The sequence below is a fragment of the Protopterus annectens genome, chromosome 15.part0 (assembly GCF_019279795.1).
Source record: "Protopterus annectens isolate FY-2018-M chromosome 15.part0, PAN1.0, whole genome shotgun sequence".
Classification (NCBI taxonomy): domain Eukaryota; kingdom Metazoa; phylum Chordata; order Ceratodontiformes; family Protopteridae; genus Protopterus; species Protopterus annectens.
In genome coordinates this window covers 258,113,052-258,136,074 of record NC_056749.1, presented here as the reverse complement: position 1 = coordinate 258,136,074, position 23,023 = coordinate 258,113,052, and the positions used below count along the sequence as shown (strand labels likewise).

Sequence of the window (23,023 nt, the reverse complement as noted above, 5' to 3'; positions counted from 1 at the left end):
TGAGAAATTAATTTCTGTAAAATATTAAAGGAATGAACGAAGAAAGGAATAGATGAAAAGATTTGTGGTGGCGTAATTAGGTTTGTGTGGGAACTTGTGTAAATAATTTACAGAAGTGTAAATGGGGAAAGCTGTAAATAAAGTTAAATCTTTTTTTTTTTTTTTTCAGTAGCTGCCATGAGATCTTTCACGTTAGCTGAGCTACCACCAAACTCATTAATTGGAATTAATCTCCTATCCAAAGGATGGCACACCCCTGACTGAAGCTAGTGTTAAATTGTTTGGTGGCTGGTATAAGTACTTTTCATGGTGTTTTGGGTGGAATAATCTACTTTAATACGTCACTGTTCCACCGACTGTTGCTATCAGGCTTCCCCAAGGTTTCACTTCTTCCTCCTTTCAGTAGTAAAATAGAAAACTGCCAAAACAGTCGTCCTTTCTGCAGGCTATAAAAATTGCCTCAACAGCAGATAGGTGAATTTGCTATGACCAATTCTGTTTCCCCAAGATCATTTATCTTTTTCTTTGGCTCTCTCTGGCGTACTACATGCAGCCGCCATGAACCCAAGATTCAACATATCCTCTGCAGCTGTTGGGATTGTCCTTTGTGACCAAGGGAGAACCAGTCTTAACAGTCTGTGAGGAAGGAGCAGTGAAATACCCCTCTGCTTAGCTGGATTGGGATGCCAGTCCTCAGGGAAGATTTGCTTGTCAAAGGTAGATCTGCTGCTTTAGAAATTCCTGTCTAAAAGAAGCAGAAAGTTAAACATTTATCTGTGCCTGTACCTGTTACTTTGGAGAGGACTGGTTTAGTGGGCTTAGCTCAGGATCTTGACCCTATCAGTTTTGTTTCTTTAATATTTCAGAAGGTGTACATTTAAACTGTTTATGGATCCAGCAAATCAGGATGGCAGTTATGACTTGTGTTACCTGGTTATAGCTGGAGCAGATCAATTTTGACTAACGTAAGAGTTCTGTGACCATGTCACCCTTAACTTGGATTCATCGATATCAGTTGGTGTAGTGTTTATGGATTTAGCAAAAGCCTTCAAAATACTTTTTGATCCGTCACTAAAATGCTTATTGATTTCCATCTGGATATTCAGTTGACTGTAGTGTCAACAGCTGTTCAGATGAGATACATGTATAATGAGGTGTGCCACAGGGATCAGTTTTGGGACCTTTTTTTCTCTCTCTCCATGAAGTGCCATTAAAGAAAAAAAAAAGATGCTGATTGTAAAGTTTGTTTTATACTTGACTTCTGTGGGGATCATTAAATCAGGAACAGAATTACATGAATTTTCAGTGTGGGTTGCAGAAGCGTTATACTTCAGATCTGGTGTCATTTTCATTCATTCTTCACGTTTGGTTTGGATCTGACTCCGCTGCTTTTTATAGCTCGTGGAACAGTGAAAGCTCTTGAGCTCCTGTCTTACCGTTAATACCCTAGTCCGCTACCGTACCCAAGATCTCGTTTGCTGCTTTCGCATTCAGACATTGGTCCGTGTTAGCTCTCAAGTACTACTTGTGTTTACTGAGTAATTTAAAAAAATGTACCTTTTATAATCTTATGTATTTGAAATTTCAATCTTCTCATCCCTTTAGCATATCTCTTGCCCTTGTTAAACTTTTTTAGTATATATTCCCTTAATTACACTAAAAAGGTTTAACAAGGGTAAAAGATAAGCTAAAGGGATGTATTCCCTTAATTACCAGGCCGCGGTGGTGCAGTGGTTAGTGTTGTTGCCTCAACAGGTTCTTCGGTTCGATTCCTGGCTGTAGCGCCTTCTGTGTGGAGTTTGCATGTCCTACTTGCGGTCGAGTGCCGTTTAAAGACATGCAGGTAGATGCGTGCATGAATGGGTGTGCCTTTGTTGAAGATTGGGCATCTGGCTGGCACCTCGGCACCATAAAAATCTAATGCCAGTCATAAGCGGACCGACTTTCTGCTGTGGCGACCCCTAACAGGGAAAAGTCGAAAGACATTACTAGGTATATTCCCATAATTACCATTATTGTGTATTTATTTTTATTTTTTTATTTTGGTGTTATTATTATTATTAGTAATTATTATTGGTACTATTATTATTGGTAATCCTTTTTAATGTACCTTTTTAGTTTTTTTCCGTTAATTACCATTGTTGGTATTTTTCTCTTACTTCATTAAAAAAAATATTTAGTACTATTTAGGGCTATTTAGTAGCAATTTCAGAAAAACCTTCGGGTTTTAAAAAATGGTAAGGCCTATGATCAAAAGATCCCCTTGTCTAATGCATATTAATTGTGTATTGCTTAGGTCTGGCCCATTTGAATTCTGTATGTGAGATATGCAAGGGCTTTAATCCAAGGGCCCTTATAGAGTAGAAGAATAAATTACTATTAAGGGGTCTAATGCCATCGTCATCTTCTGATATGGCGTCTGACCACACCCCCCAAGAAAGGCAATAAGGAAACTAAAATACGTCCTTTGAAACCTTCAAGCTCTTTTGTCTAAAACCTCTGATCCAGCCATGTTGGATCCTGTGAAGCATAAAGATTGGATCTCCTTGGATATGCTCTCCTCACATTCTGGGTCCTATAACCTCACGTCTCACATCTCCATTCTGGAGAGAGACCAACGCCCCAGGACCTCATCCGTTGCTTCATCTTCTCGATCCTCCATAAGTTTGACTGAAGCAGATGTGAATAGGATGATGAAATATCTATTCACAAATTCAAATGGGGATTCTCACGATTCTCCTGGCTCTTACCTTTTCAGGTCAGGAGACCTTCATTAGTACTTCCCCACCTGTTTTAGTACTTCCCCACCTGATGTCCTTCAAGGATGCATCTGCAGTCCTAACAAATGGGTTGTCCTGCCTCAGGCATCCCTTCGGTCGGCCGGATTCCAAAGTCTGGGTCTGGCCTCGGCTGATGTCGCACTTCACCCGACGTCATAGCTGCAGTTCAGCGGGTATAAAGGCATCAGCCGACGCCATTTTCCTCAGTCTTTCTTGCCACATGGCGCCCGAAGCAGAAGCTGTTCGCAAGTGCCGGTCGGTCAGAACCAGAGATTGCTACTACCGAAGACTTCTAAAAAGCTAAGTACCCCGTTGGGGACTCTTTCTTGCCTCAACCGATGTCAGAAAAAGTGAATAACTGTTTAACTTGTGGGAAACAAATACCTCATAAAGATTTCCACTCTTACTGCCTACCTTGTTTAGGCCCAGACCACGACGTAGCAGCTTGTCTAGCCTGTGCTTCCTTCAACCGACGGACACTTAGACGTCAGTCGGAGTTTGCAGAGGAGTTTTTCGGCTCCGCTTTTGCTTATATCATGCCGTCGGAGACTCCGACTTCACATTTAGCTAAAAAGCGCAAGGAAAAGGACCAACACTCGCGGTCCGCGTTTTCGGCTGAAACCGCAGTTAAGCCAACCCCGAGTGTCTCGGTTTCGGCTGAAACCGAGTCCGCAGTTCTTCCTTCGGCCGAAAGCATGCCTCCTTCTACCGAGGCCTCTTCCAGCATGGCTGAATCTGCTATGGAAAATCCACCAGCTCTTACAGTTTCTCATGATTTATCAGATGCTATTCCCTTAGATGTATCTACTCCTGCACGTGGAGCTGCTAGGCCCCCTGCATCCATGTCAATTAAGGCTTCTGCCAGGGCTAAAGCAGCAAAATCAACCAAGACTGTGCCTGCTAAAGCCCCCTCTCACAGGCCTAGTTCTAGTACTCAAATGCTTAGTCTAGCAGAGGATCTCATTTCTTTGATCAGGGGATCCCAGCCTCACCCTGACAGGGCCTCTCACCCCCCTCCTGAGAAGAGGCCTAGAGCAGAGCCCCTGAGCCAGTTTCTACAGATTACTCCTCTGATGATTCAGAAAATACAAACCCTCCAGAAGGCCCTTATTCTCCATATGAGGACTCTGATGCAGAAGACTCCATTCCTTCTGCCTCTCCTCCTGAGGAATTTTCTTTTGGGAAACCTTGCATGCTATGAGGGAACAATTTCAATGGCAGGGCCAGGATTTTTCAGACTCTAGGAAAAGGCTTAGGACCTTTTTGCATTTGCCACAGCATAGGCCTTTAGCCATTCCTCCAGTACTTACAGTTGTGGATGATGCATTTAATGATGCTTGTACTGCTCCTGATTCAATTCCTCCGGCCCCTGCTAAGCCCGACAGATACTACAGGGTTCCGGACACACATAATCACTTGTATAAGGCTCCTTTTGCAGACCCTGAAACTATTTCACAGGGCCCCAAGGCTGTAGCAGCTACTTCTGCCAAAAAACCCCTCCCCTCTGAAAGGGAATCTAGGGCCTTAGAGAGATGGGGTAAAAAAGTTTATACTTCTGCTACTCTTTCGGCTAGGGCCTTAAACTGTCAATTCCACATGATTCAGTATCAGGAATTTGTTAGAACAGTTAACTAAAAAACTGTCCTCGCCTGAACCTTTAGACCGAAAGTCTCTTCAGGAAATGGTACATAACATTCAGCAGGTCAGTAATCATTCCTTAAAATGCGGCTATGATGCACTGGAGGCTTCCTTTAGATCAGCTATGACTGGTACAGTGATCAGAAGGCATGCATGGTTAAAAGAGCAGTCCTTACCAGACCATGTAAAATCAAAGCTCCTAGATGCTCCCATGGATAAACACAATTTGTTTGGCTCCCCTGCACAGCAAGTGCTGAAGAAGGTGGAAGAGAAAGCAAAATCTGTCCAGACAGTCAAGGATTTCTTACAGGTCCAGCCTCCAAGGTTTAGTAGGAACTGGCCTTCCAAGAATTGGTCCTTTCCAGACACCACCAGAGCACAGCGAGGCAGGAATAGCCCAAGAGGCAGAGGTCAATCCAGAGGTGCCTACAGGGACGTTAGTGGCAGCCTAACAACCAGCGATACTGCCACAGATCCAGCCACTACCACTTCCACAGGACAATCACAGTGACTTGGCTCTGAAACCGCCTACCAGGGAACAACTAGAATCACCCTTAGGCGGAAAACTAGCTTTATTTTCAGTAAACTGGCATTACATTACAGGAGACAAATGGATTTTACAGACAATAGACAAGGTTACAGGTTTCACTTCCATACTCTACCAAGGAAGAGAGGAATGCCAAACCTACCTCCAAATCAAAAGACAAACGCTCTAGAACAAATAGACCACTTAATAAGGATGAGAGCTATAGAAAAGGTACCGCCTATGGAACAAGGGCAAGGATTTTACTCCAGACTCTTCCTGGTGCCAAGAAAGGAAAACCAATGGAGACCTATTCTCGACCTGTCCGCTCTGAACACATATCTCATTGTTCCAAAATTCAAGATGCTGACCCTACAGCAGCTTCTTCCCATGCTGGGCAAGGAGTCTTGGCTGGTAACTCTAGATCTCAAGGAGGCATACCTGCACGTCCCCATACGACCAAATTGCAGAAGATACCTCAGATTTCTTGCAGGATCAGAGCATTATCAATTCTCAGCATTGCCTTTTGGCTTATCTACTGCGCCCAGAGGAGTATTCACGAAATGCCTAGCATCAGTAATTGCTCATTGCAGGCTTCAGGGAATTCAAATTTGCCCTTACCTGGACGACTGCCTGTTACAAGCGGACAACAAAAACAAATTAACAAAAGATTTGAAAAAGGTCATTCATCTACTGCAAGCCCTGGGATACACAGTCAATATAAAAAAGTCAAGGCTGATACCATCCCAAAGGATAACCTTCTTGGGTGCAGAACTGGGCACATCAAATCAAATGGCATCCCCCACAGCAGAAAAGCAGAAGCACCTTCCACTCTATTTCATGGCATTAACAACACAGAACCAGCTTACAGCAAGGAAAGTCCTGCAAGCCCTGGGTTACATGGCATCCTGCATAATATTGATTCCATACGCCAGACTACATATGAGGAAGTTGCAATGGTACCTAAGGAATTTATGGTCTCAGCACAAGCACAGCCTAGAAACCCAAATTCCAATAATTCCATGCCTGAAGCAAGAATTCCGATGGTGGGCTCAGGCCTGTCAGTTGAATAAAGGACTGCCCTTCCACAGCCCTCAACCAAGCCAGACTATCACCACGGATGCCTCAGACCTCGGTTGGGGGCACACATGCTGGACAAGCGCATACAAGGCTTATGGACTCAAGACCAGCTGAACCTACACATAAATCAAAAAGAGATGCTGGCAATAAAACTGGCAATTCAGGCATTCAGACCGTTTCTTCAACAGGGTCAATTGCTGATAAGGACGGGCACTACCAGTGTCATGTGGTATATCAACAAACAGGGAGGCACACATTCATACCCTCTATGCCGGATGGCAATGGACCACTGGAATGTGGCCCTGAGCCTCAACATTCAGCTCCAGGCAATATTTGTACCAGGAAAAGAGAATATACTAGCAGACATCTTAAGCAGAACTACCACGGATGCCACGAATGGATGCTGCATCCAGACATCTTCAAATCCATTACAAGGAAATGGGGACTACCAGAAATAGACTTATTCGCATCCCCACACAACCACCAATTGAAAAAATTCTGCACAAGGACATACCACCCACTTACTTGGAAGGTGGACTCCCTATCTTTCAGTTGGGAAAACCTGACAGCATATGCATTCCCACCTCTTCCTTTGATGCACAAGGTGCTATTGAAGATCAAAGAAGACCACCCAAGGATCATCCTGATAGCTCCAGACTGGCCGAGGCAGCATTGGTACCCATTACTGAGGAGTATGTCTCGCGAACACGCATGGCCCCTACCCCTAGTTCCTTTACTGCTAACACAGAACAACTTCAAAACCCTGCATCCAAACTTGAAAACACTGCAGCTAGCTGCTTGGAACATTGCATAAGACAAAGTAACCCAGATTTATCTCAAAGGGTTAAAGACATTATCTTGGAGGCTCGCAGACCCTCAACAAGGAAAACTTATTCAACAAAATGGAAAAGATATCTCATTTGGAGTGCAGCAAAAGGAGAAAATGTATCACTGGTAAACATAGCTAACATCCTGGAATACTTAGCAGAGCTTTTCCACAATGGCCTGTCCTACTCTTCCATTAAGATTCATGCGTCAGCTATTTCAGCAGAATACAACATGGATCCTCCAGTCTTCTCTCATCCTCTACTCAGGCATTTTCTGAGAGGAATTAAAAATGTAAAGCCACCATTGCCTACATGGGACTTGAACTTTGTGCTAGAAAAGTTAACACTCCCCCCTTTTGAACCAGCAGCAACAGCAGAATTACAGTACTTATCATGGAAAACTGCTTTCCTGCTTGCAATCACTTCAGCAAGAAGGGTTTCTGAATTACAAGCATTAATGGCAGTACAGCCCTTCCTTATCTTCCATCAGGATAGAGTGTCCATGAGAACTAATCCTACTTTTATGCCAAAGGTGGTCTCCAGGGTATCTTTAAACCAAGCAATCCACCTACCTACATTCTTCCCAACCCACAGAACAGGGAGAAAGACTACTACATACCTTGATGTGCATAGGCAATTGCGCTACTACCTGGACAGAACCAAGAACAATAGAAAACTGACCAGCTTCTGGTAGCATATGCAACTGGAATGGAAGGAAAAGCAATTTCAAAACAGACAATCTCAAAATGGATAGGAAATTGCATTAGATTTTGTTACTCTTATCATGGAAAGACAACTCCAGAAAACATCCAGCACAGAACTCCCTAGCAGATGTATTAAGCAGACAAATCATGGATCCCCACGGTGGAAACTGGATCTTCATGTATTTCAGAAATTGACAGTGTCATGGGGAACTCCAGACATAGATCTGTTCGCTTCTCCACTAAACCACCAGCTGCCAAAGTATTGCACAAAGGGTTTCATCACACAGCTTGGAAAGTGGATGCTCTGTCTTTCAGTTGGAAAAACCTTCATGTCTATGCTTTTCCACCTCTACCTCTTCTTCCAAAGGTATTACTAAAGGTCAGACAGGACAGGCCAAGGATGATTTTGATAGCTCCAGATTGGCCTCGGCAACACTGGTACCCACTTCTAAGGAGTCTTGTAAAGAAGCCTCCATGGCCTTTACCTCTGATTCCTCATTTGTTATCTCAGAAGGACGGTCATCTGCTCAATGTCAAGCTTCAATCTCTCCATCTCACGGCTTGGCATATTCTGTGTTGAAACATGGAAGGTCTCAGCTTCCTCAACAAGTTTTAAATGTGATTATGGAAGCTAGAAGGCCTAGTACTAGGAGAGTGTATGCAGAAAAATGGAAGAGATTTTTATTTTGGTGTACAGCAAAGAATTTGGAGATTTCAGAGCCTAATTTGTGTGTGGCTCTTCAATATCTTACTGAGTTATTGGACAAGGGTTTGTCTTTCTCTTCCATAAAGATTCATGCTGCAGCAATTTCAGCTCACTATGATTGTGACCCACCTTTGTTTTCGCATCCTTTGTTCAAGCAGTTTCTTAGAGGGGCAAAGAATATAAGACCCCCACGTAGAGCTCCTACTCCTGCTTGGGATCTCAATTTTGTGTTGGAAAACTTACTCTACAACCTTTTGAGCCGGCAGCTACTGCTGAATTGAAATATTTGTCATGGAAGACGGCTTTTCTGTTGGCTATTACTTCTGCAAGAAGGGTGTCTGAGTTGCAGGCCCTTATGGCAGTAGAGCCCTTTTGATTTTCCATAAGGACAGGGTATCATTACGCTAATCCTTCCTTTATGCCTAAGGTGGTTTCTAGTGTGGCTTTAAACCAAACTATTCATTTGCCTCGTTTTTGCAGATCCTCAAAATAAAGGGGAAAAGATTTTGCACACTTTAGATGTACACAGGCAATTGCGTTATTATTTGAGCAGGACTAAAGATTTTAGGCAGTCTCAGCAGTTACTTGTTTCTTTTGCTTTAAGTTCACAGGGCAAACCTGTGTCAAAACAAACTATTTCTAGGTGGATTGGCTTTTGCATTGCATTTTGTTATTCCCATCATGGCAAAGAGGTTCCAGCTGGGATTAGGCCTCATTCCACTAGGGCTACTGCCACTTCAACAGCATTTCTAAGGGGTGGCAACTAAGGATATTCTGGAAGCAGCTACTTGGAGTTCAGTGCATACTTTCTCTAGGCATTATCACCTGCCTATATACTCTAAGTCTAGAGCTGGTTTTGCCACAGCTGTTTTACAAGGCATGTTGTCAGCTCCTGCTACTTTATAATTTGCCAGCCTCCCTTACCTCTGCTTTGGGATTCTACCCAATAGTCAGGACTGCAGCAAGGGAAGACGAAGAACATAGTACAGTTTTGTACCTACCATAAATGTAGATGTTCGAGGATTCCCTTGCTGCAGTCCAATTTACCCTCCCTCCTTCCCCTCTGTGTTTCAGGGTGGTTGTGTAGGTGCCTTTTCATGCTTATATTTTTTGTATATATATTCCTGTATATATTGTACATGTTTATTGGTGCAGGTTGTTTTTGGGACTTGTCTTTTTGGGTCTTCTGACATCTGGGGCAAGAAAAGACTGAGGAAATGACGTCGGTCATGCGCATTAGTACCCTGGCGTACTGACGTCAGTCTAAGGCGCCATGACCGACGTCAGCCTTATACTCTGGTATTCGGGCCGACTGGGACGCGGACTATACCCAATAGTCAGGACTGCAGCAAGGGAATCCTCGAACATCTACATTTATGGTAGGTACAAAACTGTACTATACTACAGGGTTCCGGACACACATAATCACTTGTATAAGGCTCCTTTTGCAGACCCTGAAACTATTTCACAGGGCCCCAAGGCTGTAGCAGCTACTTCTGCCAAAAAACCCCTCCCCTCTGAAAGGGAATCTAGGGCCTTAGAGAGATGGGGTAAAAAAGTTTATACTTCTGCTACTCTTTCGGCTAGGGCCTTAAACTGTCAATTCCACATGATTCAGTATCAGGAATTTATGTTAGAACAGTTAACTAAAAAACTGTCCTCGCCTGAACCTTTAGACCGAAAGTCTCTTCAGGAAATGGTACATAACATTCAGCAGGTCAGTAATCATTCCTTAAAATGCGGCTATGATGCACTGGAGGCTTCCTTTAGATCAGCTATGACTGGTACAGTGATCAGAAGGCATGCATGGTTAAAAGAGCAGTCCTTACCAGACCATGTAAAATCAAAGCTCCTAGATGCTCCCATGGATAAACACAATTTGTTTGGCTCCCTGCACAGCAAGTGCTGAAGAAGGTGGAAGAGAAAGCAAAATCTGTCCAGACAGTCAAGGATTTCTTACAGGTCCAGCCTCCAAGGTTTAGTAGGAACTGGCCTTCCAAGAATTGGTCCTTTCCAGACACCACCAGAGCACAGAGAGGCAGGAATAGGCGCCCAAGAGGCAGAGGTCAATCCAGAGGTGCCTACAGGGGACGTTAGTGGCAGCCTAACAACCAGCGAAGTACTGCCACAGATCCAGCCACTACCACTTCCACAGGACAATCACAGTGACTTGGCTCTGAAACCGCCTACCAGGGAACAACTAGAATCACCCTTAGGCGGAAAACTAGCTTTATTTTCAGTAAACTGGCATTACATTACAGGAGACAAATGGATTTTACAGACAATAGACAAAGGTTACAGGTTTCACTTCCATACTCTACCAAGGAAGAGAGGAATGCCAAACCTACCTCCAAATCAAAAGACAAACGCTCTAGAACAAATAGACCACTTAATAAGGATGAGAGCTATAGAAAAGGTACCGTCTATGGAACAAGGGCAAGGATTTTACTCCAGACTCTTCCTGGTGCCAAGAAAGGAAAACCAATGGAGACCTATTCTCGACCTGTCCGCTCTGAACACATATCTCATTGTTCCAAAATTCAAGATGCTGACCCTACAGCAGCTTCTTCCCATGCTGGGCAAGGAGTCTTGGCTGGTAACTCTAGATCTCAAGGAGGCATACCTGCACGTCCCCATACGACCAAATTGCAGAAGATACCTCAGATTTCTTGCAGGATCAGAGCATTATCAATTCTCAGCATTGCCTTTTGGCTTATCTACTGCGCCCAGAGGAGTATTCACGAAATGCCTAGCATCAGTAATTGCTCATTGCAGGCTTCAGGGAATTCAAATTTGCCCTTACCTGGACGACTGCCTGTTACAAGCGGACAACAAAAACAAATTAACAAAAGATTTGAAAAAGGTCATTCATCTACTGCAAGCCCTGGGATACACAGTCAATATAAAAAAGTCAAGGCTGATACCATCCCAAAGGATAACCTTCTTGGGTGCAGAACTGGACACATCAAATCAAATGGCATCCCTCACAGCAGAAAAGCAGAAGCACCTTCCACTCTATTTCATGGCATTAACAACACAGAACCAGCTTACAGCAAGGAAAGTCCTGCAAGCCCTGGGTTACATGGCATCCTGCATAATATTGATTCCATATGCCAGACTACATATGAGGAAGTTGCAATGGTACCTAAGGAATTTATGGTCTCAGCACAAGCACAGCCTAGAAACCCAAATTCCAATAATTCCATGCCTGAAGCAAGAATTCCGATGGTGGGCTCAGGCCTGTCAATTGAACAAAGGACTGCCCTTCCACAGCCCTCAACCAAGCCAGACTATCACCACGGATGCCTCAGACCTCGGTTGGGGGCACACATGCTGGACAAGCGCATACAAGGCTTATGGACTCAAGACCAGCTGAACCTACACATAAATCAAAAAGAGATGCTGGCAATAAAACTGGCAATTCAGGCATTCAGACCGTTTCTTCAACAGGGTCAATTGCTGATAAGGACGGGCACTACCAGTGTCATGTGGTATATCAACAAACAGGGAGGCACACATTCATACCCTCTATGCCGGATGGCAATGGACCACTGGAATGTGGCCCTGAGCCTCAACATTCAGCTCCAGGCAATATTTGTACCAGGAAAAGAGAATATACTAGCAGACATCTTAAGCAGAACTACCACGGATGCCACGAATGGATGCTGCATCCAGACATCTTCAAATCCATTACAAGGAAATGGGGACTACCAGAAATAGACTTATTCGCATCCCCACACAACCACCAATTGAAAAAATTCTGCACAAGGACATACCACCCACTTACTTGGAAGGTGGACTCCCTATCTTTCAGTTGGGAAAACCTGACAGCATATGCATTCCCACCTCTTCCTTTGATGCACAAGGTGCTATTGAAGATCAAAGAAGACCACCCAAGGATCATCCTGATAGCTCCAGACTGGCCGAGGCAGCATTGGTACCCATTACTGAGGAGTATGTCTCATGAACACGCATGGCCCCTACCCCTAGTTCCTTTACTGCTAACACAGAACAACTTCAAAACCCTGCATCCAAACTTGAAAACACTGCAGCTAGCTGCTTGGAACATTGCATAAGACAAAGTAACCCAGATTTATCTCAAAGGGTTAAAGACATTATCTTGGAGGCTCGCAGACCCTCAACAAGGAAAACTTATTCAACAAAATGGAAAAGATATCTCATTTGGAGTGCAGCAAAAGGAGAAAATGTATCACTGGTAAACATAGCTAACATCCTGGAATACTTAGCAGAGCTTTTCCACAATGGCCTGTCCTACTCTTCCATTAAGATTCATGCGTCAGCTATTTCAGCAGAATACAACATGGATCCTCCAGTCTTCTCTCATCCTCTACTCAGGCATTTTCTGAGAGGAATTAAAAATGTAAAGCCACCATTGCCTACATGGGACTTGAACTTTGTGCTAGAAAAGTTAACACTCCCCCCTTTTGAACCAGCAGCAACAGCAGAATTACAGTATTTATCATGGAAAACTGCTTTCCTGCTTGCAATCACTTCAGCAAGAAGGGTTTCTGAATTACAGGCATTAATGGCAGTACAGCCCTTCCTTATCTTCCATCAGGATAGAGTGTCCATGAGAACTAATCCTACTTTTATGCCAAAGGTGGTCTCCAGGGTATCTTTAAACCAAGCAATCCACCTACCTACATTCTTCCCCAACCCACAGAACAGGGGAGAAAGACTACTACATACCTTGGATGTGCATAGGCAATTGCGCTACTACCTGGACAGAACCAAGAACAATAGAAAAACTGACCAGCTTCTGGTAGCATATGCAACTGGAATGGAAGGAAAAGCAATTTCAAAACAGACAATCTCAAAATGGATAGGAAATTGCATTAGATTTTGTTACTCTTATCATGGAAAGACAACTCCAGAAAACATCAGACCTCACTCCACAAGGGCAACAGCCACTACTACAGCTTTTTTACGAGGAGTGGCTACCAAAGACATTTTAGAGGCTGCTACTTGGAGCTCCGTGCATACATTTGCCAAGCATTATAATCTACCCTTATACTCCAGATCCCGAGCAGGTTTTGCCACTGCTGTTTTGCAAGGGATCTTAACTACACCATAATCTTATTAGTGCCTCCTCCCCCAGTGTGGCTATGGTATTCTACCCATTTGTTAGGACTGCAGATGCATCCTTGAAGGACATAGTACAGTTTTGCACCTACCATAAATGTAGATGTCCGAGAGGTATGCATCTGCAGTCAGGATTACCCACCCTCCTTCCCCTCTGTGGTACTCCTAGGGTATTTGCCTATCTTGTAGCTAGCTGGGGGAATCTATTATGGTGTATTTGTTTGTATATTTGTATTTACATGTTTATTTCTATTTGCTGTCTGTTTGGAAACATTTGCATTTATCCAAATTTAGCCTTCCTAGAGGGCTCCTGGCATCTGGGGCAAGAAACACTGAGGAAAATGGCGTCGGCTGATGCCTTTATACCCGCTGAACTGCAGCTATGACGTCGGGTGAAGTGCGACATCAGCCGAGGCCAGACCCAGACTTTGGAATCCGGCCGACCGAAGGGCTGCCTGAGGCAGGACAACCCATTTGTTAGGACTGCAGATGCATACCTCTCGGACATCTACATTTATGGTAGGTACAAAACTGTACTTTTTATCTTCCCCTCTTATTCAACCTTTGGTTTTGGAGCAGTTGGATCCAAGAATCCTGCATCCGTCCTTATCAGGCCCAAAGATCATTGTCTTCTACTCTGGTACTGTCTGTGAGTGCACTGGCCCCGAGCACATCAGAGCCAAATGACTGTTGGAGTTGTAGTGTCAGTGCCAGATCCGAGGTGTTGGGAGTCAATTCCAATATTGTCAGAGCAGTCTGTCCTTCAGAGCGTCAGCTGTTGACAACAGTGCTCCAACCCCTTCCTCAAGTGATTTGCCTTTGGGTCAGAAGGAGTTAATAGTTCAGAAGCATGTCCTCGTGGAGCTGTCTGTAAATGCCAAGCTTTGGGGTTGTCTGTTGCGATAGTTTTGGTTCTGTTAGCAAGATACCACATAAATTCTTAAGTGGACCCTAGCAGCTCACTGGTGCATTCTACATCAACCCTTATCCACCCAAATCAAAATAACTCAGGCTTACAAAAAACTACCACAAGAAAAATTTACAGAAGTAAATGGAAAAGGTTTATCTGGTCAGAGCAGAATGGCGACCTTTTTTCAGCACCAGTGTTTAAGGTTCTAGAGTTTTTAGCAAAAAACTTTGACGAAGGTACTAGTTCATTGTTAAAGTGCAACTGTCTGCCATTTCTGACTTTCATATTTGGTTAAACAATTTATTGATGTTCATTGTGTTTCACTGTTGCAGTCATTACACTTGGTTTATCCTGCTGGCAGGCTACCCACAGTCGGCCTGAATTCCAAAGTCCTGGTCCGGCGTCTGTTGCTGTCGCCTCTTCCCTGACGTCAGTGTGCCGGGGGTATATAAGATGCAGCCGACACCATTTTCTTCAGTCTTTCTTGCCGCGAGATGCCCGAAGCAAAAGCAGTTCGCAAGTGCCGGTCGGCCAACTCCTGAGATTTTCGAAATTGAATTTCAGAACCAAAGTCATAAAGCTAAGTACCCCGTTGGGGAAACTTTTTCTTGCTCCAGACCTATGTCAGTGAAAGTTAACAATTGTATTTCTTCTGGTAAGCAAATACCTCAAGTATTTTCACTCTTACTGTATTCCTTGCCTAGGCCCTGATCACGACGTTGCTAGTTGTCGGTTTTGTGCTAAATTCAACCAATGCACTATTAAGCGTCTGTTTGATTTTGATTTACATTACTTTGGCCGAAGGTTTAACTACATAATGCTGTCGGAACAACTGATAAAACGCAAAGACAAAGAAAAGGACAGGCATCCGAGGTCCAAAACCGAAGTCTCTTCTAGGCCAGTTGCCAGTTCGCCAGTTCTCAGTGAGGCGCTTTTGCAACCCCTGACACCCGCTACCTCAGAGCCACTGGCCGCCTCCGACTCCCATGTGGAGACAACTAGGCCTCTGGAAACTCAAGGTATTGGGCCTACGGAAATTATTCCCTCAGATGGGTCCGGAGCTGCTGAGCAGGCATCTGCTTCTGAGGGTGTTTTCAGACCTACACAGCTTGCTGTCAAGTCCACTTCAGTAGCCAAGGCAAAGTCTAAAACACCATTAAAGACAAAGAAACAAGTTCAGCATTCTCCTGGAAGTCATCCATGCCAAAGAAACAGATGCTTAAAATGGCCGAGGACCTAATTACTTTGATCAGGGGTTCCCATCCCCCTCCTGATAAAAGGCCTAGGCAAGACACTGACTATGACTCCACTGACCAGGTTTCTATTTCCTCTGATTCTTCTTCAGAACAAGGATATTCTCTTCCTCCCTATGAGGACTCTGATGCTGAAGAATCTATCCCTTCAGCTTCTCCTCCGGAGGATTGCACTTTTGGGGAAACCTTGCACACCATGAGGGAGCATTTCCATTGGGAGAGCCAGGATTATTCAGAATCCAAGAAAAGGCTCAGAGACTTTTTTACTACCTCAGCACAGGCCCCTTGCTTACCCCCCCGTACTAGATATTGATGTTTTTTCTGAATCCAGTTTGTCTCCTGATTCTTTATCCCCTGCACCAGTCAAGCCAAATAGGTACTACAGGGTCCCAGACTCGCACACATTTCTTTATAAAAACCCTGCTGCTGACCCAGAAACAATTTCTCAGGGTCCCAAAGGGGTAAAGGCTTCCACTGCAAAAAAACCCTGTCCCCTCTCATAGGGATTCTAGAGCTCTGGATAGATGGGGGAAAAAAGTTTACACTTCTGCTACTTTAGCTGTAAGGGCTTTAAACTGCCAGTTTCCCATGCTTAAATATCAACACCACCCAATGTCTTTGCTAAAACAGAAAATGCTTACAAGCTCAGAATGTCCTGACAATAAGGAAATGCAGGATTTATTGCATGCAGCTGAACAAGGGGGAAAGCATACACTGCAATGTGGTTTTGATTCATTAGAGGCTTCTTGCAGAGCCGCAGTTACAGGTTCTGTCATTCGAAGGCACTCTTGGTTAAAAGAACAAAGTTTACCTGATCATGTTAAAGCAAAATTATTGGATGCTCCATTACAGCATGGTACTTTGGTGTTAAGGCGGAAGAGGTGTTAAGGCGGAAGAGGTGTTAAGGCGGAAGAGGTGGATAAAGCAAAATCAATGTAGACAGTAAAGGATTTCTTACAGGTTCATCCACCTAGATTTAGCAGGAACTGGCCTTCTAAAAATTGGTCCTTTCCCGTGTCAGACAGGCCACAAAGAGGCAGATGCAGACGCCCAAGAGGCAGATCTCAGCCCTGAGGCTCATACAGACCTAAACAATGGGGTGCTTCAGCCCCCAAAGGCAGAGTAGACAAATCACAACCTTATAGGAAGCAGTCCCAATGATTTCCCTCTCTGAATGCCAAGCACTTATCTTTTGGCAGCACCCTTAGGGGGAATACTAGCACTTTTCCCACAAAATTGGCACACGATCACCCAGAACAAATGGGTACTGAATATTTCTCAAGGTTACAGGTTCCACTTTCACACCCTACCAAGGCCAGGGTATGCCAGACCTGCCACAAAATCAATGGGCAGAGGCACAAAAACAAATTTCTGCTCTCATGGACATGAGAGCTATTCAAAAAGTACCACAGCAAGAATAGGGACAAGGATTTTACTCAAGACTTTTCTTGGTACCCAGAAAGGACAATGCCTGGAGACCAATACTGGACCTGTCAATTCTAAATACTTTCCTGGATGTTCCAAAATTCAAAATGTTGACACTGCAGCAACTTCTACCCATGCTGGGCAATAAGGCTTGGCTAGTTACTGTGGACCTCAGAGGCATACTTGCATCTCCCAATCAGACAATCTTGCAGAAGATACCTCAGATTCATATCTGGCTCAATGCATTACCAATTCTCTGCACTGCCCTTTGGCTTGTCTACTGCGCCCAGGGTCTTCACAAAATGGCTGGCACCAGTAATTACATTTTGTAGACAAAAAGGAATTCAAATATATCCCTACCTGGACGACTGCCTTATTCAAGCAGAGAGCAAGGACATTCTACTAAAGCATCTGGCGTTTGTAAAAAGATTACTAATTTACCTAGGGCACACAGTAAACGAAAAGAAATAAAAACTAGTGCCCTCTCAAGAGATAATATTCCTGGGTGCAAGCTTAAATACAACTGTCCATATGGCTTATCTCACGCCAGACAAGCAAAGGCAACTGACTCATTACTTTCAGATGATGGCAACAAAGACCCAGCAACCTGCAAGAAAAATTCGTCATGCTTTGGGCTTCATGGCATCCTGCATCCTGCTAATTCCATATGCAAGACTGCATATGAGGAAGCTACAATGGTATCTAAAAAGTGTTTGGACTCAGCATTGCCACAGCTTGGAAACAATAATAACTCTTATTCCCTGCCTGCAACAGGAGTTTCGATGTTGGTCCCAGGCCTGTCACCACAACAAGGGGCAGCCTTTCACTTTACCCACAGCCAGGCAGACACTAACAGATGCATTGGATTATGGCTGGGGGGCACACATGGCAGGAAAATGTATTCAGGGCACGTGGCCCGCGGACCAAATGCATCTTCACATCAATCAAAAAGAGATGCTAAATGTACAGAATGCCCTGACAGCCTTCAAGGATCTACTACATCCAGGACAACTATTACTAAAGACGGACAATACTACAGTTATGTGGTACATAAACAAGCAAGGGGGCACACATTCCTACCCCCTCTGCAGGCAAGCCATGACTTTGTGGAACACAGCACTAACCTATCAAGTACATCTGCTAGGAAAGAAAAATACTCTGTCAGACGAACTAAGCAGAAACCTCATGGAACCTCACGAATGAAAACTAAATCCACAGGTCTTCAACATGATAAGGAAATGGGGATGCCCAGACATACATCTTTTTGCCTCCCCTCACAACTGCCAACTACAGAGATTTTGCACAAGGACTTATCACTCACAAGCATGGAAAGTGGATGCTGTATCATTCGGACAAGAGAAGCCAAAAATGATTGATTGCCCCAGACTGGCCACGCCAGCACTGGTGCCCAATCCTAAAGAGCTTGTCTTAAGGCCCAGCCTTGTCTTTACCTCAAATTCCTCATCTTCTGACTCAACAAAACAATCTGATCCTGCACAGCCAACTCAGAAACTTAAATCTGGCTGCATGGCAGATAATATAGCAACTCAGAACGCACCTCTCTCTAAAGCTATTATGGATGTCATTTTGGAAGCCAGGAGGCCCAGCACCAGGAAATCTTATGCAGAAAAATGGAAGAGATTCTGTACTTGGAACCAGGCACAAGGACTTGAACCACTTGTTCCAAATATTCCTCAGATTTTACAGTACCTAACTGAGATGCTGGACAAAGGCCTATCCTTCTCATCAATTAAGATACATGCCTCTGCCATTTCAGCTCATTACAATACGGAGCCTCCTATTTTCTCTCATCCACTGCTAAGACAGTACCTCAGAGGGGCAAAAAACATAAGACCCCCAAGGAGAGCACCGATTCCTACATGGGACCTCAACTTTTGTCTTAGAAAAGCTCACACTGCCTCCTTTTGAGCCAGCCAATACAGCTGATATAAAATTCTTATGGAAAACTGCTCTGCTCCTAGCAATAACTTCAGCATGAAGAGTCTCAGAGTTACAGGCATTAATGGCAGTGGAACCTTTTATCATTTTTCATCCGGACAGGGTTTCTCTAAGGACAAACCTAACATTTATGCCAAAGGTAGTATCCAGTGTGGCTCTTAACCAAACCATTCATTTGCCAACATTTTATCCAAATCCCCAGAATAAAGGGGAGAGACTTCTGCACTCTGGACAAACACAGGCAGCTACGCTTCTACTTGGACAAAACAAAAGCTTTCTGAAAAGCTGAGCAACTGTTTGTAGCATATGCTGCAGGATCACAAGGAAAGGCTATTTCAAAGAAGACTATTTATTTCAAAATGGATAGGACACTGTATTGGTTTCTGCTATGCGCACAGCATGGCAAGTCAGTGCCTAAGAATATTAGGCCGCATTCTACCAGGGCAGCAGCCACTTCAGCAGCCTTTCTCAGAGGAGTACCAACCAAGGAAATTTTGGAGGCTGCAACTTGCAGTTCAGTGCACACCTTTACCAAGCACTACCACTTAACCTCTTTACTTTAAATCCAGAGCAGGCTTTGCCACTGCATTTCTGCAGGGCGTCATAGCCACTCCTAATCTTATTTAGACCCAGCCACCCAACCTCAGCTTTGGGATTCAAACCAAGTGTAATGAATGCAACAGTGAAAAACTATGAACATAGTACAGTTGTGTACCTACCATAAATGTAGATGTTAGAGTGTATTCACTGTTGCAGTCCAGGTTACCCACCCACCATCCCCCTTTCTTTGTTGGGACTTAACTATACTTCTCTATCCTATACAAACTATGTGGTGTATTTGCTTGTAGATGAAGGTATTGTTTATTTTAGTGTATGTTTTTATAAGCAATGTGTATTGCCTTTCTTCTTGGGAGCACCTGACATCTGAGGCAAGAAAAAATGAAGAAAATGGCGTCAGCTGCATCTTGTATACCCCTGATGCACTGACGTCAGGGAAGAGGCGACAGCAACCGACACCGGACCAGGGCTTTGGAATTCAAGCCGACTGCAGGTAGCCTGCCAGCAGGACAACCCAAGTGTAATGACTGCAACAGTGAATACACTTGGAACATCTACATTTATGGTAGGTACACAACTGTACTTTAGCCTCTTTCAAACTTTGCAAGACATTTGTAAGAGGAACCTTACTCTGTAGACCCCCTTTAAAGATCCAACCCCCCCTGTGGTGGGATTTGAATTTAGTTTTGCAATCTTTGACCCAGTCTCCCTTTGTACCATCAGCCAAATATGAATTAAAGTTTCTAAAGTAGACTGTCATTTTAGTGGCCATTACATCTATGATACGAGTGTCAGAACTTAGAGCCCTTTCTTCTAAACCTCCTTATTTGATTTTTCATAAGGATAGGGTAGCTTTACGAACTGATCCATCCTTTCTTCCTAAGGTGGTCAGAATCCAATATTTTTCTTTCCAAATTTTTCTGGTTGGTCACATACAGTTATGCTTTTACTTGGCACAAACATTTTCAGGAAATCAAGTCAGTTATTTCTCTCTCTCTCTCTTTCCGTCATTCAAAATTGGGTAAATCAGTTACCATGGTGACCCCTTAGCCAAATGGTTAACCCGATTGTATTTCATTTGTTTACCAAAAAGCAGGTTTGACTTTGCCATAACCTTGAAAATCTCATTCTACCAGGTCTATGCAACCTCGGTGTTATTCCAGTCTTCCTTAGATATTTGTGCAGCTTCAACTTGGCTAACCCTCATACATTCATTGCTCTTTACAAATTGGATTTGATTTCTAGGGGTAGAGCAGCCTTTGGCTCAGCATTGTTCAGAAATGTCCTTTCTTAGAATTCTCCTTGGATTAAGGTAGCTGTGGACTCTGTCCAAACAGCTGAGGAATGAATGAAAATTACATCAGATAAAGATGATTATCTTCGTGTTTCACTGTTGCAGTCATCACCTGTGGGGTTATCGCTGCTGTGGTAGCCCTAGGCTGGCCCGAATACAAGTCCATGTTTTTGTGCGCCAGGTGCTGTCATCTGTAGTCTGATGTCAGGTCATCAGTACTAATGCAAGGCAGCTGACGTCATTACATCAGTTTTTCTTGCCATGGAGCCCGTAGCAGAAGCAGTTTGCACAAGTGCTAGTCAGTCGCTAGCAGAAGTCAAATTTCAGCAAACGTCTAAAGCCAAGTACCCCGTTGGGGCCCTTTTTCATGCTCTAACCGATGTTCGAAAAAGTTAACAATTGTCTCGCCTGTGGAAAGCAGATCCCACACCGAGGCTCATTCTTACTGCATCACTTTTTTTAGGCCCAGACCACGACGTCCCTCGTTGCCAGTTCTGTGCCCTCTAATACGAGAACCATTTGCCTTAGACCTGTATTTGTAGACGATTCTCATTCTGTCTTCAAATTCCAATATGGCGTCAGTCAGCCAACAGTCCGTCAACATTCCGAAAAAAACATAAAGATAGAGACGGGCCTCAGAAGGCTAAGCCTTTCGACGACGCTACCTCTAAGCAAGTCTTCAGTTCTCCGGATTTCAGTGAGGCGATTTTGCAGCCCCTGATGCCCAACTCGCTTTCTACGCAGGCCTCTGCCAAGACCCTTTCGGAGTCTGGTATGCCACAGAAATCCACTTAGTCTTCCGAGCCTTTGGCTGTCTCTGCCTTGGTTGGGTCCGGAGCTGCGACACAGGCCCCAGCTTCTGAGGAGGCCAGTCGCACTTCTGATTCTAGACAAAAACTGATGTCTTCTGTTTCGACTACCGTTTCTCAGAGACCAATGGATTCACTCAGGCCTAGAAGTCGGGCAACTCCTTGGAAATCTGCTTCTAGCCACCATTGTGCTACTGCTCCACCACCCCAAGCTCAAATGCCTTAAATGGTGGAGGATCTCATCTCCCTTATCCGAGGTTCTCAGGCCCCCACTCCAGAATGGAAAAGACATCCTTTTCCAGAAATTGACAGACCAAGAGTCTGAGGGATCTGATTATTCTGCTTTTCAAGAGGAACAAAGTCCCTTGACTGTTTATTAGGATTCAGATGCAGAATAATCCATCCCCTCTGCCTCCCCTCAAGAGGACCTCTCCTTCGGGGAAACCCTTCACTCCCTCAGGGAACATTTTCATTGGGAATCTCAGGACAACCCACAGCCAAAGAAATGACTTGGAGAGTTTCTGGACTTGTCCCAGCACAGACCCTTGGCCATCCCACCTATTCTAGAAGTGGTGGATGTTTTCCTTGAATTCAGCTTAGCCCCTGATGCCCCGCCCGCCTGCTCCAACTAAACCTGACCGGTACTACAGAGTACTGGATTCTCACAAATAACTGTACAGGAACCCTGCTGCAGACCCTGAGGTCAGGACCCAAAGGAGCTAAAACTAGTTCTGCCAAGAACCCTCTTACTTCTGACAAACACTCCAGAGCTCTGGACAGATTGGGTAAGAAAGTGTACACCTCTGCAACCTTAGCTATCAGAGCACTCAATTGTCAGTTCCATATGTTAAAATATCAACAACACACTTTGTAACAATTAAAACAGAAGATTGCTACCTCTCCTGACGGTGACTCAAAAGAGCTGGGAGAATTACTATGCTGCTCTTGTCAAGTGGCCAAGCACTCATTACAATTTGGATATGACGCCCTAGAAACCTCCAGCAGGCAGCAGTGGCAGGATCTGTTATTAGAAGACATGCGTGGCTGAAGGAACAACCTCTCCCTGATCATGTCAAGTCTAAACTTATTGATGCACCCCTAGAATAAGGAACACCTATTTGGGGAAAGATTAGAAGAGGTGCATAAAAAGATGGAAGACGAAGCAAAATCTATGCAAACAGTAAAAGATTTCTTAAGTTCATCCGCCCAGTTTCAGCAGGAACTTCTCTAAGCACTGGGCCTTCCCTGCACCCAGCAGATAGGGCCAAGATAAGCCCTGCAGGGACAGGGCATCAGGCCCTTGTCCCAGGGCCAGTAAAGAAGCACAGTGGACCACTTCTACCTTTAAGGCAGGGAGTTCAAGCCAATCTTCTATGGCAAGCACTCACAATGACTCCCCCTCTGCCCTCTTTTCCCTCGTCTAAAACTAGGAGGAAGGTTCACCCTCCAAGGAC

General features: G+C 44.3%; 1 protein-coding gene across 1 annotated transcript in view; it reads left to right on the top strand.

Moving 5' to 3' along the window:
* The window catches only part of ATRX (ATRX chromatin remodeler), a 3,779,564-nt gene that overhangs the window by 602,305 nt on the left and 3,154,236 nt on the right, over window positions 1-23,023 (top strand). The gene's annotated exons all lie outside the window — the stretch shown is intronic.